Source organism: Mauremys mutica, unplaced genomic scaffold (assembly GCF_020497125.1).
Source record: "Mauremys mutica isolate MM-2020 ecotype Southern unplaced genomic scaffold, ASM2049712v1 Super-Scaffold_100198, whole genome shotgun sequence".
NCBI classification, from domain to species: domain Eukaryota; kingdom Metazoa; phylum Chordata; order Testudines; family Geoemydidae; genus Mauremys; species Mauremys mutica.
The window spans coordinates 718,454-734,106 of record NW_025423285.1 but is presented as its reverse complement, the minus strand read 5'-3'; the positions used below and the strand labels follow the sequence as shown (position 1 = coordinate 734,106).

At 53.4% G+C, this 15,653-nt stretch overlaps 1 non-coding gene across 1 annotated transcript; it reads left to right on the top strand.

The window, feature by feature from the left end:
• The first annotated feature begins 5,489 nt into the window (after positions 1-5,489).
• On the top strand, positions 5,490-5,561 carry TRNAD-GUC. The gene has a single exon. It is a non-coding gene; the product is annotated as a tRNA-Asp (tRNA).
• The last annotated feature ends 10,092 nt before the right edge of the window (positions 5,562-15,653 follow it).

Genomic DNA, 15,653 nt, shown 5'->3' with positions numbered 1-15,653 from the left:
GCCAGGCACATTGCCTCTCCCAACAGATAAGCTGCTGCTTTTTTCACTACACTGAGCTACTTCCAGCAAATCACAGTTACCCATTTCAGGTTCACTTTTACAAGCTGCACTAGCCAACAATCCATTACCCATTACAAGTTTACCCTCTCCTTCCTCAGTTAGGGATTTAACCTGAGAAACATTTTCCTCCCCAATGAGATCTTTCTGCTCTTGATCTAACTCCAGATTTCCTTCTGAGACATCAGACAGACATTCAGAAACTTCATTCCCAGACACACTGCTTTTTTGCACAGACAAACCTTTGGAGCAACCCTCCTCAGGCAAATCATTGCTCACAATAGACACAGGTTTAAGATTATTCCTCTCCTGTGACTGGCTACCTGGACTGAACAAAGCTTTAACATTTTCCCCAATTAAAAGATCTTTAGGCAATAACTTCCTGACGCCAGCTATCACTTCATGCTGAGCCCCATTCCTCTCAAGGTGGATTCTGGCTAAAGGCACACGGACAGTAAACTCACAGAGGATCACAACATTCACACCCTGACTTGGTAAATAATCTTCCTCTTTGACCAGATCTGCTTTAACAAGAGTGATGTTAGAAGCCATAGTTTGCCCTGAACAGCTTTTACCATTGACTTTTACACTCTCTATGAATTTTCCATTCCCACTCCCATACATAGCACTGGCACAATGTATGGGGCCACCCTCTACTGAACCCACAGTAACAGCATTGACATAAAAGGTGGCATTGTTGGGGTACATTTGGTTACCCCCAGAAAACTGCTCAGAGTTATACAACATACCAACATTGTTACAAACTGGACTTTCAAGAGGATACAGTCTCTGCTGTTCTTCCATTGCTTTTTTGACTTGGATTTGGAGTCTAGCCGTCTCCTGTTGCATCTGTCGAGTTTTCTCCTCAGCAGCCAGCAACTCCAGACGCCTCTTACGAGCTTTTTCTTCTCTCTTAGCAACTTCTTTCTTTCTCTCATCAGACTCTTTCTCCATTCGAATTTCTGCCAGTTCTTGCTCATAATCAAACTGCAGGCTGTCTCTCAAGGCTTGCAGTTTCCTTGCTTTTCCTGATGCTTTCTGTCTCATGGTCACTGACCTTTAACCAACCAAACTCTCAATCCCAAAGTTAAAATTTGGATAGCGTGGGGTTCTGACCAAAGCTTAATTGACCTGGTTCTGTGGATCCAAGCACAACTACGCCACTGTGACGGAGTGATTCTGGCGGGACACAACTGAGAGTGCCAAATCAGGACCAATTGCTTAAACTGGGCAGTCACAGCCCTAGGCTGGGGTTTTTCCACCTCTAAGGCAAACCAAACCAGCCAGACAAAAAGGACTTTGGTCTCACCCCACTGGCTAACCACAAGTCACACAAGCAATTTCCTTAGACACTCCAGTCTCCCAGCATCACCACCAGTGCACTCGTCCTGGGAATGAATGGTTATGAAAACCAACACCCCAATAAAAGAAAAAGGTTCTCTCGATTCCAAAGGACCAAGCCCCAGACCCAGGTCAATATACACATCAGATCTTACCCACAAATCACGCTGTTGCCAATCCTTTAGAATCTAAAATCTAAAGGTTTATTTACAAAGGGAAAAAGGTAGAGATGAGAGGTAGAATTGGTTAAATGGAATCAATTACATACAGTAATGGCAAAGTTCTTAGTTCAGGCTTGCAGCAGTGATGGAGTAAACTGCAGGTTCAAATCAAGTCTCTGGAATACATCCCCCGCTGGGATGGGTCATTCAGTCCCTTGTGTAGAGCTTCAGTTTGTAGCAAAGTCCCTCCAGAGGTCAGAAGCAGGATTGAAAACAAGATGGAGATGATGCATCAGCCTTATATAGACTTTTCCAGTTGTAAGAATCTCTTTGTCCTCACTGTGGAAAATTACAGCAAAATGGAGTCTGCAGTCACATGGACAAGTCTCTGCATACTTTGCTGAGTCAAAAGGCGTGTCTGCCTTCTCTCCATGGGTCAATTGTGTAGCTGATGGTCCTTAATGGGCCATCAAGCCAGCTAGGCAGGGCTAACACCAGCTTGTCTGGGATATTTTCCAGAAGCAGAGCATAATACAAAATACAGACAGTACAGAGCCAATACTTATAACTTCAACTACAAAATGATACACAGACATACAGACAGCATAATCATAACCAGCACCCAGAACCTGGTATTAGACACCTTATATGACCCCCTTTACTTAAGATTTGGTGCCACTACAGGACCTTGGTTGTAACCCATGTTCTATATGGTCCCAATTTATATCAATAACGTCACACCGGGGGTCACAGCATTAATTTTTGGTGGGGAGGGGCTATCCTGCAGCACGTCTCGTGGCTCAGTCTGATGGCGTCCGTTTGCAAAGAGAGCCATCGGCCGGTCCTTAGTTTCTGCTTGGTAAAGGCAAGTCGGTGGGGTCCATCCGTCAGAAAAAGAGTCCCAGGACTTGTTGCTGGGCGCCAGGGTCCAAAAGCAGCGCATTCCCTCCTGGAAAGGGCTGTGTTTGGAATGTCCGTCCAGTGCGCGTTGAAGGGAAGGATCTGCGTGCCTGGGAAGCTGCGTCCCTCCAGAGGCGCTTGAGAAGCCAAAGGGGCCGTGGGTGAGTTTGTGATGAGGTGAGTCTGAAGTGTGGAAGTGGGAGGGTGTCAAGAGGAGGTTTTGAGAAGAAAAAAGGTGCTGCTGAGCTGGTAGGTGAGGGCAAGGTCCCAGGCAGGTGTTGTGTGAGGAGCTGTGTAGGCCCGAAAAGGCGTCCTGCTGGGCAAGGGCAGGTGAGGAGGGCCAGGGCTTTTCCCAGGGCTGTTGCTGCGGCCAAAGCCTTTGGGAAGCAGAAGAGGGCCAGGGGTGCTGTTGCCTGCTGGGGCCCATGCGACGGTGTAGGTGTACGCTGACCGTAGCTGGTCTGTGGGAGCTGGGGCCCCTCCCCATGCCCCTTTCCTCGTTAGTACAGTGGAGAGTATTCACGCGGGAGACCGGGCTTCGATTCCCCGATGGGGAGGATGACCCCTTTTCAAGGGGGGAACAAAGAAATCCCTGGCCTGCCCACCACATGCCTTCCATTCTCCTTCTACGGCCACTTCCCTTCGCACCCCAAACTGATGACTTTCTCCTCCAGAGAGACAATTACGTCGCAAGGACACACTGGCCCTAGCCAAAGCCTCTCCCTGGCCTTCCGCCCCTGGGCCCAGCTTCAGGGCCTGCACGTGGGGGCACGTTTCAGAGCGGCAAAGGGAAATAGGCTGGCCAGGGGCATGAGGACAATGGCCCAGACAAACGGCGAGGGACTTGTTCCAGGCGTGGAGGAAGACAGAAAAAGGGACAGGCGTGGGATTGGCTTCCTCTATTTTTTCCTTTGCTCAGCATTTTACCTGTGACTGTAATGGGGAGACTTGAGAGATACCCGTGCCCGCCGGCGACGTAGGTGGCCGCCCCGAGAGCGCAGACCTGAGCATTTTGCACTGGGCTGTTGCTTGCTTGCCTAGCGCCTGGCCGTGATCGTATAGTGGTTAGTACTCTGCGCCGTGGCCGCAGCAACCTCGGTTCGAATCCGGGTCACGGCATTAATTTTTGGTAGGGAGGGGCTATCCTGCAGCACACCTCGTGGCTCAGTCTGATGGCGTCCGTTTGCAAAGAGAGCCTTCTTCCGGTCCTTAGTTTCTGCTTGGTAAAGGCAAGTCAGTGGGGTCCGTCCGTCAGAAAAAGAGTCCCAGGACTTCTTGCTGGGCGCCAGGGTCCAAAAGCAGCGCATTTCTCCTGGAAAGGGCTGTGTTTGGAATGTCCCTCCAGTGCGCGTTGAAGGGAAGGATCTGCTTCCCTGGGAAGCTGCGTCCCTCCAGAGGCGCTTGAGAAGCCAAAGGGGCCATGGGTGAGTTTGTGATGAGGTGAGTCTGAAGTGTGGAAGGGGGAGGGTGTCAAGAGGAGGTTTTGAGAGGAAAAAAGGTGCTGCTGAGCTGGTAGGGGAGGGCAAGGTCCCAGGCAGGTGTTGTGTGAGGAGCTGTGTAGGCCCGAAAAGGCGTCGTGCTGGGCAAGGGCAGGTGAGGAGGGCCAGGGCTTTTCCCAGGGCTGTTGCTGTGGCCAAAGCCTTTGGGAAGCAGAAGAGGGCCAGGGGTGCTGTTGCCTGCTGGGACCTATGCAACGGTGTAGGTGTACGCTGACCATAGCTGGTCTGTGGGAGCTGGGGCCCCTCCCTGTGCCCCTTTCCTCGTTAGTATAGTGGTGAGTATCCCCGCCTGTCACGCGGGAGACTGGGGTTTGATTCCCCGACGGGAAGGGTGACCCCTTTTGAAGGGGGGAACAAAGAAATCCCTGGCCTGCCCACCACATGTCTTCCATTCTCCTTCTACGGCCACTTCCCTTCGCACCCCGAACTGATGACTTTCTCCTCCAAAGAGACAATTACCTCGCAAGGACACGCTGGCCCTAGCCAAAGCCTCTCCCTGGCCTTCCGCCCCCGGGCCCAGCTTCGGGGCCTGCACGTGGGGGCACGTTTCAGAGCGGCAAAGGGAAATAGGCTGGCCAGGGGCATGAGGACAATGGCCCAGACAAACGGGGAGGGACTTGGTCCAGGGGTGGAGGAAGACAGAAAAAGGGACAGGCATGGGATTGGCTTCCTCTATTTTTTCCTTTGCTCGGCATTTTACCTGTGACTGTAATGGGGAGACTTGAGAGATACCCGTGCCCGCCGGCGACGTAGGTGGCCGCCCTGAGAGCGCAGACCTGAGCATTTTGCACTGGGCTGTTGCCTGCTTGCCCAGTGCCTGGCCGTGATCGTATAGTGGTTAGTACTCTGCGCCATGGCCGCAGCAACCTCGGTTCGAATCCGGTTCACGGCATTAATTTTTGGTAGGGAGGGGCTATCCTGCAGCACGCCTCGTGGCTCAGTCTGATGGCGTCCGTTTGCAAAGAGAGCCTTCTTCCGGTCCTTAGTTTCTGCTTGGTAAAGGCAAGTCAGTGGGGTCCGTCCGTCAGAAAAAGAGTCCCAGGACTTCTTGCTGGGCGCCAGGGTCCAAAAGCAGCGCATTCCCTCCTGGAAAGGGCTGTGTTTGGAATGTCCGTCCAGTGTGCGTTGAAGGGAAGGATCTGCGTGCCTGGGAAGCTGCGTCCCTCCAGAGGCGCTTGAGAAGCCAAAGGGGCAGTGGGTGAGTTTGTGATGAGGTGAGTCTGAAGTGTGGAAGGGGGAGGGTGTCAAGAGGAGGTTTTGAGAGGAAAAAAGGTGCTGCTGAGCTGGTAGGTGAGGGCAAGGTCCCAGGCGGGTGTTGTGTGAGGAGCTGTGTAGGCCCGAAAAGGCGTCGTGCTGGGCAAGGGCAGGTGAGGAGGGCCAGGGCTTTTCCCAGGGCTGTTGCTGTGGCCAAAGCCTTTGGGAAGCAGAAGAGGGCCAGGGGTGCTGTTGCCTGCTGGGACCTATGCAACGGTGTAGGTGTACACTGACCATAGCTGGTCTGTGGGAGCTGGAGCCCCTTCCCGTGCCCCTTTCCTCGTTAGTATAGTGGTGAGTATCCCCGCCTGTCACGCGGGAGACCGGGGTTCGATTCCCCGACGGGGAGGCTGACCCCTTTTGAAGGGGGGACAAATAAATCCCTGGCCTGCCCACCACATGCCTTGCATTCTCCTTCGACGGCCACTTCCCTTCGCACCCCGAACTGATGACTTTCACCTCCAGAGAGACGATTACCTCGCAAGGACACGCTGGCCCTAGCCAAAGCCTCTCGTGGGCCCAGCTTTGGGGCCTGCATGTGGGGGGAAGGTTTCAGAGCGGCAAAGGGAAATAGGCTGGCCAGGGGCATGAGCAGTGATTTCCCAACACCACCCCCCCCCCGCAGTTTTGTGAACTAGTTACATTCCAAACCTGGTGGCTGAACTTCGCAACTTTGTCCTCACCCACAACTATTTCACATTTGAGGACAATATATATCTTCAAGTCAGCGGCACTGCTATGGGTACCCACATGGCCCCACAGTATGCCATTATTTTTATGGCTGACTTAAAATAACGCTTCCTTAGCTCTCGTCTCCTAATGCCCCTACTGTACTTGCGCTACACTGAAGAAATCTTCATCATCTGGACTCATGGAAAAGAAGCCCTTGAGGAATTCCACCATAATTTTAACAATTTCCATCCCTCCATCTATCTCGGCCTAGATCAATTCACTCAAGTGGTTCAGTTCCTTGACAGTACTGTGCTGATAAGAGATGGTCACTTAAATACAACCCTATACTGGAAACCCACTGACCGCTATACTTACCTACATGCCTCCAGCTTCCATCCAGGACACCCCACATGATCCATTGTCTATAGCTAAGCTCTAAGATACAACCGTATTTGCTCCAATCCCTCAGACAGAGATAAACACCTACAAGATCTCTATCAAGCATTCTTAAAACTACATTACCCACCTGCTGAAGTGAAAGAACAGGTTGACCGAGCCAGAAGAGTACCCAGAAGTCACTTACTACAAGACAGGCCCAACATAGAAAATAACAGAACACCACTGGCCTTTACGTTCATCCCCCAATTAAAACCTCTCTAGCGAATCATCAAAGATCTACAACCTATCCTGAAAGATGATCCCTCACGCTCCCAGATCTTGGGAGACATGCCAGTCCTTGCTTACAGACAACCCCCAAACCTGAAGCAAATCCTCACCAGCAACCACAGAACAACAACACTAACCCAGGAATCTATCCTTGCAACAAAGCCCGATGCCAACTCTGGCCACATATCTATTCAAGTGACACCATAATACGACCTAATCACATCAGCCATGCCATCAGGGGCTCGTTCACCTCCACATCTACCAATGTGATATATGCCATTATGTGCCAGCAATGCCCCTCTGCCATGTACATTGGCCAAACCAGACAGTCTCTGTGCAAAAAAATAAATGGGATGTAAAGCAGACATCAAGAATTATAACATTCAAACACCAGTAGGAGAACACTTCAACCTCTGGCCGTTCAGTAACAGATTTAAAGGTGGCAATTTTGCAACAGAAAGCTTCAAAAACAGACTCCAACGAGAAACTGCTGAACTTGAATTAATATGCAAACTAGATACAATCAATTTAGGCTTAAATAGAGACTGGAAATGGCTGAGCCATTACACACATTGAATCTATTTCCCCATGTTAAGTATCCTCACACCTTCTTGTCAAACTACCTTAAATGGGTCATCTTGATTATCACTACGAAAGTTTTTTTTTCTCCTGCTGAGAATAGCTCATCTTAATTAATTAGCCTCTTAGAGTTGGTTGGGCAACGCCCACCTTTTCATGTTCTCTGTGTGTATGTGTGTGTGCATATACATATATCCTCACTATATGTTCCATTCTGTGCATCCGATGAAGCCATTTATCAACATTGAATTTCAGCTGCCATTTTGTTACCCAATCACCCAGTTTTGTGAGAACCCTTTGTAACTCTTCGCAGTCTGCCTGGGACTTAACTAACTATCTTGAACAGTTTTGTATCATCTGCAAATTTTGTCACCTCACTGTTTACCCATTTTTCCAGATCATTTATGAGTATGTTGAACAGTAATGGTCCCAGTACTGACGCCTCTGGGATACCATCTCTCTCCATTCTGAAAACTGATAATTTATTCCTACCCTTTGTTTCCAAGATTTTAACCAGTTACTGATCCATGAGAGGACTTCCCTCTTATCCCATGATGGCTTACTTTTCAAAAGTCAATTTAAATTAAATACATTTTTTTAAATTATATATATTTTTAGAAATCTAGACCTGTTATGTGTAACTTGCATTATCCTTATGTTAAATTTGCCTTATCCTAACAAAACATTTACTTTATTCACATCTCTTTTATATATCTCATTGGCCCTGACACCCCCCCTGTGAATTCAAACACCCCCCCTAATTTCAATTCCTGGGGAAACTACTGGGCGCCGCCTCCTGCCTGGCGAGAAGCCGCAGCACCGGGGAGGTCACAGGGCGCGATGGGCTTCCGCGCGCGGCTGTTTTCTGCCGGTCGCGGGGTGATGGTTCCTGCCCATGGAGCCCGGGGGCTGCGGGGTCCCGATGGCAGCTGGGGGCTCTGGCATCCACCTGCGGCGGCTGGGAGCTACGGGGCCATCTGCAATGGCCAGGGGCTGCGGCTTCTCCTCACCCCCCTGGTGACTGGGAACGCCAGGCTCTGCCTGCAGTGTCTGAGTGCTGGGGGCTCCCTCTCTTGCCTCGGGCGGCTGAGGGCTGCCTGGGGCGGCTCGGAGCTCCAGGGTCTTCGGAGCTGCAGGGTCTATTAGCAATGACATGGGGCTGCAGGGTCCTCACGCCATCAATGCCTATTGGGAAATCCTGGGTCCATCCGCAGCAGCTGGGAGCTCTGGGGTCCACTCGTAGGAGCTGCAGGGTCCACACGCAGTGGGGTGGGGCTGTGGGGGCTCCCCGGCCACCCATGGCTGCTGGGAGCTCTAGGGTCTGCCTGTGGGAGCTGTGGGGAGATGAGGGGTTTGGGGTGGAGGAGGGGGCTGCAGGCTGCAGGGTGGGGCTGAGGGATTCAGAGTGCAGGAGGGGGCTGTGGGTTGAGGCAGGGGGTCGGGGTCCAGGAAGGGGTGATGGCTCTGGGGTGGGGGCAGGGATGAGGGGTTCCAGGTGTGGGAGGAAGCTCTGGGCTGGGGCAGGAGGTTGAAGTGCAGAGGGGTGAGGGCTCTGGGGTGCAAGAGGGGGCTCTGGGTTTGGGGGGGTTCAGGGCTGGGGCAGGGGGTTGGGGTGCAGACTTACCTCGGGCGGCTCCTGGTCAGTGGCGCAGCAGGGGGGACCTACTGGCCACTTCCAGGGCACAGCGCGGTGCCCTAGGACACGTAGGGACCAGCCTGCCTGAGCCCCACAGCACCGCTGACCGGACTTTATAACCCAGTCACCCCACTGGGAGCTCCAGGGTCCCCCTGTCACATGTGGTGGCTGGGAGCTCTGGGATCCACTCACAGCAGCTGGGAGCTGTGGGGTCCATCCGTGGTGGTATGGGCCTGTGGGAGCCCCTTCCGACCCTGGTGGCTGATAGCTGTGGATCTCTGACAGTCACGAATTCTGTGATTCTGTGACCCCCTTTATATAATCTTAGCCTTAATCGTTGTTGACTGTCTCTCTCAATCTAGTGGTCTGCTCTAGCGCGGATGGGACAGGGAAGACAGACGCTCACCCCCCAGCACAGGTTTGGGCAGCAATGGCTCTTGGGCTATTTGCTGTGCATGCAGAGGACTTGTCCAGGCCGGTGGAGCAGCTCAGCCAGATGAGGAGCTGGAAGAAGAAGACCTGAGGAGCCTGGACAGCCCTTTTCTCCACAGCCACTGCCTATCAGCAGGATTCCTCCTCCTCCTCGGTGAGACCAAATCTCCCCACCTAGACAGCCGGCCTGTCTGCTGCACCCCAGTCCCCCATGCCTGAGCCTCCCTGCCAAAGCCCTGCACCTGGCTCCATAGAATTAAGTCTCACATCTCACTGGGAACTCGACTTCTTGTGCCTAGAGAGTCTCAGCCCCCTCAGTAGCTGACCTGAGAAACACAGAAGGGCTTGGAGAGGCTTTTCCATTATAACTGTGTGGCCTAACGGATAAGGCGTCTGACCTCGGATCAGGCAGTTGTGTTTGTGCAGTTTTAACTTTGTGCTGAAAGTCCTGCTCCCTTCAGGGCTGTAACTTCTTGGCCGCTCAGGCCAATGTTCTGGCTTCAGCTAGAGCCCCGGGAAGGAGTTGGGGGGTGGGTGTGACAAAGGCTGGGGCATGAGCCCCACATACTTCCAGTCTCGCTGTTGCCATTCCTGACTTGCCAAAGAAAATGGGCGGCTGCCCGGGCTAGCGTGTAGAGCAGTTTCCCTCATCAAAATTTGCACCTGTCCCTGTGCTGGAGGGGGGTTGCTACATAGCGCCTTGGGAGCCTGGTTGTTTCTCTGCTTCTCGCCAGCTGGGGAAAAGCCTCTTGGGGAAAAATCTCCTTCCCCACTGCCAAAGTGAGCACCTGGAGTGGGAACGGTAAGAGGCCCCACCACGGGGGCTGGCCCTGCTTTCCTACCATCTTCTGATGTTGGCCACAGAGCATCAGCAGCTGGCCTGTGGGTGGCTTTCAGTGGGTGTTCGGCATGACAGGGAGCAGGAAGCAGCCTGGCTGGGTGTCTCTGTGGCTGTCTGCTGGCCACGCATAGGCATGGTTCTCCCCTCCTCTTGCCCTGCCCTTGGTTGCTCTGTGGCTTTTAAGCCTTCCCTTGGAGCTGTCAGCACCAGCCACGTCTGTCCTAGGTGCCCAGAGGAGGAGAGGTGCTGGGCTCCAGCCTGGGACTCTTCCTCCCTCCTGCCTTTCCCTGACTATGAAACCTGGCCCTGACACTCCTTTCTTCAAGCGCCATGTGGGCAAGAGGAAAAGTGTGACAGCTGCAGGGACCAAAGTTGTGGACATCAGGTGAAGCAGCGAGAAACAACCATCCGGTCAACCCGCAGGAATCTCTAGCCAGACTGTGAAGTTCTAGGACCCCAACCTATAGCGGCCAGTCCATTGAACCAACTGGACCAAAGACCTATCTCCAGTGGGCATCAGTCAGGGCTGTCTCCTGCAATTTTGCTGCCCCAAGTGGCGAAAAAAAAAGGCTGCGATCAGCGGCACTTCAGTGGCAGCTCTACCACCGACACTTCATTCTTCAATGGTGATTCAGCAGCAGGGACCTGCTGCTGAATTGCCGCCGAAGAGTCAGACATGCTGCCTCTCTCCATTGGCAGTCCCAAGCACCTGCTTGCTGCGCTGGTGCCGGCCCTGGCCTCAGTCACCCAGCAGGAGGGGAGCGGGGGGAACCTTACTCTAGTTCACCAAGAGAGAGGGTAGTCAAGCACGTTGAGCTCTCAGGAGCTGCCCGAGGTAAGTCTGCACCCCAACCCCCTGCCCCAGCCCTGAACACCCCCAACCCAGACGGAATTCAGGGCTGCACCCTGCCATGCTGAGCAGTGTCTGTGCTAAGGTTGGAGTCAATCAGGTGATTCTGGGAAGTTCAGGGTCCCCGGGCTCCCAAAGGAGGGTGAAGCAGGTCACCCCTGGAGCAAGTTAAAGCTGCAGGTTGACATTGGGGTTGCTGCCCCTGTGAACAGCTGCTGTAGCACCGCCTGGGCAGGACAGGGAGAGCCAGTTATACCTCCCCCCCAGCCTGCATCGGGGGATGGGAGCGCTCACACCCTGGGGACCCACCCACCAGAGATCTTGTAGGGGGGACCCTGAGCTGGGGCAGAGGGAGGCCCCCGTGCACCAGGGATGCTGTAAGGGCGAACAGGGGCACCCACCCACCCACCTGAGATCTTCTGGGGGGGGACAGTGGCACCCACACACCCAGGATCTTGTAGGGGGGGACAAGGGCATCCACACTCCGGGATCCTCTGCAGAGGGACGGACACCCACACATCCAGGATTCTGTATGGGGGGCAGAGGTACCCGGACACCTGGGCGGGGGAAGGGGGCGCTGAAACATCCGGGATCTTACATGAGAGGACATAGGAGCCTGCACCCTGACATGAGATGGGGGCGGGGGGAGCAGGAGCATTTCCCAGTTCCAGGCTGTCCCCGTCTGGCCAAGGCACAGAGCTCACAAGCAGAGTTTAAAGCTCCAGCTGCCAAGCCCCAAAACAAGCCGGGCCCTGTGGCTGGTGCCTGTGATCCCAGTGTCTGGGGAGGCTGAGACTGGCGGATCGCTTGAGCTCAGGAGTTCTAGGCTGCAGGGGGCTGTGCCGAGCGGGTGTCAACACTAAGTTCTGCATCAATATGGTGATCCCAGGGAAGCTTGGGGTCCCCAGGTTGCCTAAGAAGGGGTGAACCGGCCCAGGTTGGAAACAGAGCAGGTCAAAACTCCCATGCTGATCAGTAGTGGGATGGTGCCTGTGAATAGCCCCTGCAGCATAGCCTGGGCAAGACAGTGAGACACGGTCTCTTTTTATACAGACACCCCCCACAGAGCCTGGAGCAGGGGATGGGAGCACCCACACGCTGGGGATTCTGACTTGGTGGGAGGGACGCACCCAAGCAACACGGATCTTGAAAAGGGGAACAGAGACACCCACAGATCCCAGATGGGGGCATGCAGGGGAAACCACACACTGGAGCTAGATCATGGGGTGGGGGACAGAGACACCCACCAAAGGTCCTGCATTGGAGCACCCACATGAGGGGGATCTTGAACTGGGAGGAGGGAAGCAGCATATAGCAGAGGTTCTGAAGGGGGAACAGGGACACCCACACACCAGGTGTCTTGCAGCAAGAGCTGCGGTCTTGATTTACACAGGGCAGTGATGGGGAATTAACCATGTCCCTTGCGGAGCTTGTTCCACTAGATGATTAGCCTTATTGATCAACACTACTAGTTTATATCGAATTTAGCAGCGTTAAATCGCATTAACCCTGCACCCGTCCACACAATGAAGCCCTTTATATCGATATAAAGGGCTCTTAATACCGATATCTGTACTCCTCCCCGACGAGGGGAGTAGCGCTGAAATCGATATTGCCATGTCGGATTAGGGTTAGTGTGGCCACAATTCGAAGGTATTGGCCTCCAGGCGCCATCCCACAGTGCACCATTGTGACCGCTCTGGACAGCAATCTGAACTCGGATGCACTGGCCAGGTTGACAGGAAAAGCCCTGCGAACTTTTGAATTTAATTTCCTGTTTGCCCAGCGTGGAGCGCCGATCAGCACAGGTGACCACGCAGTCCCAGAATCAAAAAAGAGCTCCAGCATGGACCGTATGGGAGATACTGAAGCTGATCTCTGTATGGGGAGATGAATCTGTTCTATCAGAACTCCGTTCCAAAAGACAAAATGCCAAAACATTTGAAAAAATCTCCAAGGCTATGATGGACAGAGGCCACAAGAGGGACTCAACACAGTGCTGAAACTTAAGGAGCTGAGACAAGCGTACCAGAAAGCCAAAGAATTAAATGGACGCTCATGGAGGGAGGGGCGACTGACGTCTGTAGCTATCCCACAGTTCCTGCACTCTCCGAAAACCATTTGAATTCTTGGCTGAGTTCCCAAAGCCTGAAGGGTCAAAAACATTGTTGCGGGTGGTTCAGGGTATATGTCGTCCCCCCCCCCTCCCCCCGTGAAAGCAAAGGGAAAAAAATCATTTCTCGCCTTTTTTCAATGTCACCGTATGTCTACTGGATGCTGCTGTCAGACGCGGTGCTGCAGCGCTACACAGCAGCATCCCCTTCCCTTCCCGATGGCAGACGGTACAGTAGGACGGGTATCTGTCATCATCGTCCCGTGAGTGCTCCTGGCTGGCCTCGGTTAGGTCGCCCAGGGGCACCTGGGCAAAAATGGGATTGATTCTCAGGTCATTCTCTCCTTTAAGCTTTGTCTAATGGAGATTCACTCCTGCCTGGAATATTATAGCAGCTGGATGCTGCTCTCCCCTCCCCACTTTGAGCTCTACTTGCAGAGGCAATAAAGTCAGTGCTGTTTCATATTCATGCATTCTTTATTACTTCATCACACAAACGGGCGGATAACTGCCACGGTAGACCAGGAGGGGTGGGGGAGGAGGGAAGCAATGGGTGGGGTTGTTGCAGGGGCACCCCCTAGAATGGCATGCAGCTCATCATTTCTGCAGGATGTCTGGGGCCTCAATTCTGGTCTAGCCTCATTGGGCAAGCATAAGTGGCACTTTCGCCAGCTACATTGGTGGTATAGTGGTGAGCATAGCTGCCTTCCTAGCAGTTGATCTCGGTTTCATTCCCAGCCAATGCAGGGATGTGACATTTTCTCTACTGGGAATTGGTTTTCTTTCAGTCACATTGTATAAGTTTATCAATGAAATGAGAGAATCAATGTCCTGCAGGTCATTGAACACACACTGGAGGAAGAAAGGGGCAGGACTATACAATGAGCTGTTGGAGTTATCCTGGTATTACAATGTTTGGTTTATTTTTTAAAAAAACTTCCTTTACTTCCCTCTCCCTTTTAGACTCAGAGCCTTTAAGGTCAGAAGGGACCAGTGTGATCATCTAGTCCGACCTGCTGCACCTTGCAGGCCAAAAGACCCCACCCACCCACTCCTGTAACAGACCTGGGAGGGGAGGCAGCTCTGTGCACTGCCCCAACCCCAGGCAGCACATGGACGACCTCTGCTCCCCTCCCCCAATGGGTGTGCAGAGATGTGCCAGCAGCACTGAGGTGGCTCCCTGCCCACTCTGCCTCCGTCCCTCCGTGCCGCTCTCAGAAGTGGTTGGCACGTCCCACATCCCCTGGGGTGGGGGAAGTGTCTCCATTCACTGCCTCTGCCCCGAGTACCAACTTCGCAGCCCCCATTGGCCAGGAACTGCAGCCAATAGGAGCTCTGGGGGCAGCGCCTGCAGGCAGTGGCACACAGAGACCCCCTGGCATGGCCCACCTAGGACCTGCTGCCGCAGGGTTGTGTGTACCAGTCACTTTGGGAGCTGCACTGGCCGGGGTAAGCGCCACCTCTCCTGCACCCCAACCCCCTCCCCCAGCACAGAGCCCGCACCCAAATTTCCTCCCAGAGCTTTGCTTGTCATCCTTTCACCCAGAACTGTCCTTCTCCTGGGCTGCAAGTAGCCATCCCTGGGAAGCCAAGAGGCAGGCACAGGATTCTACCTCCCAGCAGCCAACCGCACCTCCCCAGGCTTTGCAGAACGAATGGTGACGCTCTACTAACCCCACTTAGCCGCACTGAGGCGCTTAGCTTCTGCCCTGCCTTCCTCAGCTCGACTTTCCTCTTTTTTCCCATTCCTGCCTCACTCCCTCCTTTGGCAAGTCACACAGAGGAGGCAGCAGGAAGAGCCGGCCGCCATAGGCCAACCTCCAAGGGCAGAGGAGACCAAGCCACAAGGCTTCAAAAGGTGACTGGCCAAGGTCCTCTAGCTTTCCCCTGCTGATGCTAAGGCTTTTTCCCAGCTCATTTCACCACCCTCTATCCTGCAGGGGTTGAGTTTATAGCAGGTGTTACTAGCTGGCCCAATTTTGGGTAAGCGTAGGGAGGACTAAAGACCCACCAGAGTTTGCCAGAAAGCAGCACATTTATTATACTGACAGCTAAGCTCAAAAGAAAAAGCGGGTGTGTGTGTGTCACAATCACACTTGCATACTCACGCTCTCAGGACAGGCACGGCACTGGAGATGTCAGGATTCTGCAAGGTAAGTGTCCCACAGCGCAGCTATGTATGGTGCGATGAAGGTAAGTCTCCCTGAGGCACAATGAAATACAACGCAGAGAACCACTGGCCAGGCGAAGGGCATTCACTGGAGGTACAAGCTTGTGAGTGCTCTCCTGAGCACAGGGCCCTTTCCCTTTTAAGGACCTGCACCTCATGGCCTGCGACTAGAGATGACTTGGCTGCATCTGGTTGGTCACACTCCACCTTGGGCAGTGTCCATGCTCTGGGTGTGTGATCGCTGCCTAATTCGAGTCCCAGACACCTTGTCTACCTGGGAGCTCTTCTGCTCTTCAACCAGCCCATTCATCCCACGAGCATTCCAGGGGGGAGCAGAAAAGCCACTTCACAGGCATTCAGAGAGGGAGAGGAGACAGAAGTGGGAGCAGGGGAAGTATAACAGACCTTTTGAGCATAGAAATCACTGCTGCTCCTACATCAGCAGGGACAGGCCAGTAGGAGCTCGGAAAATTAAGCCATCA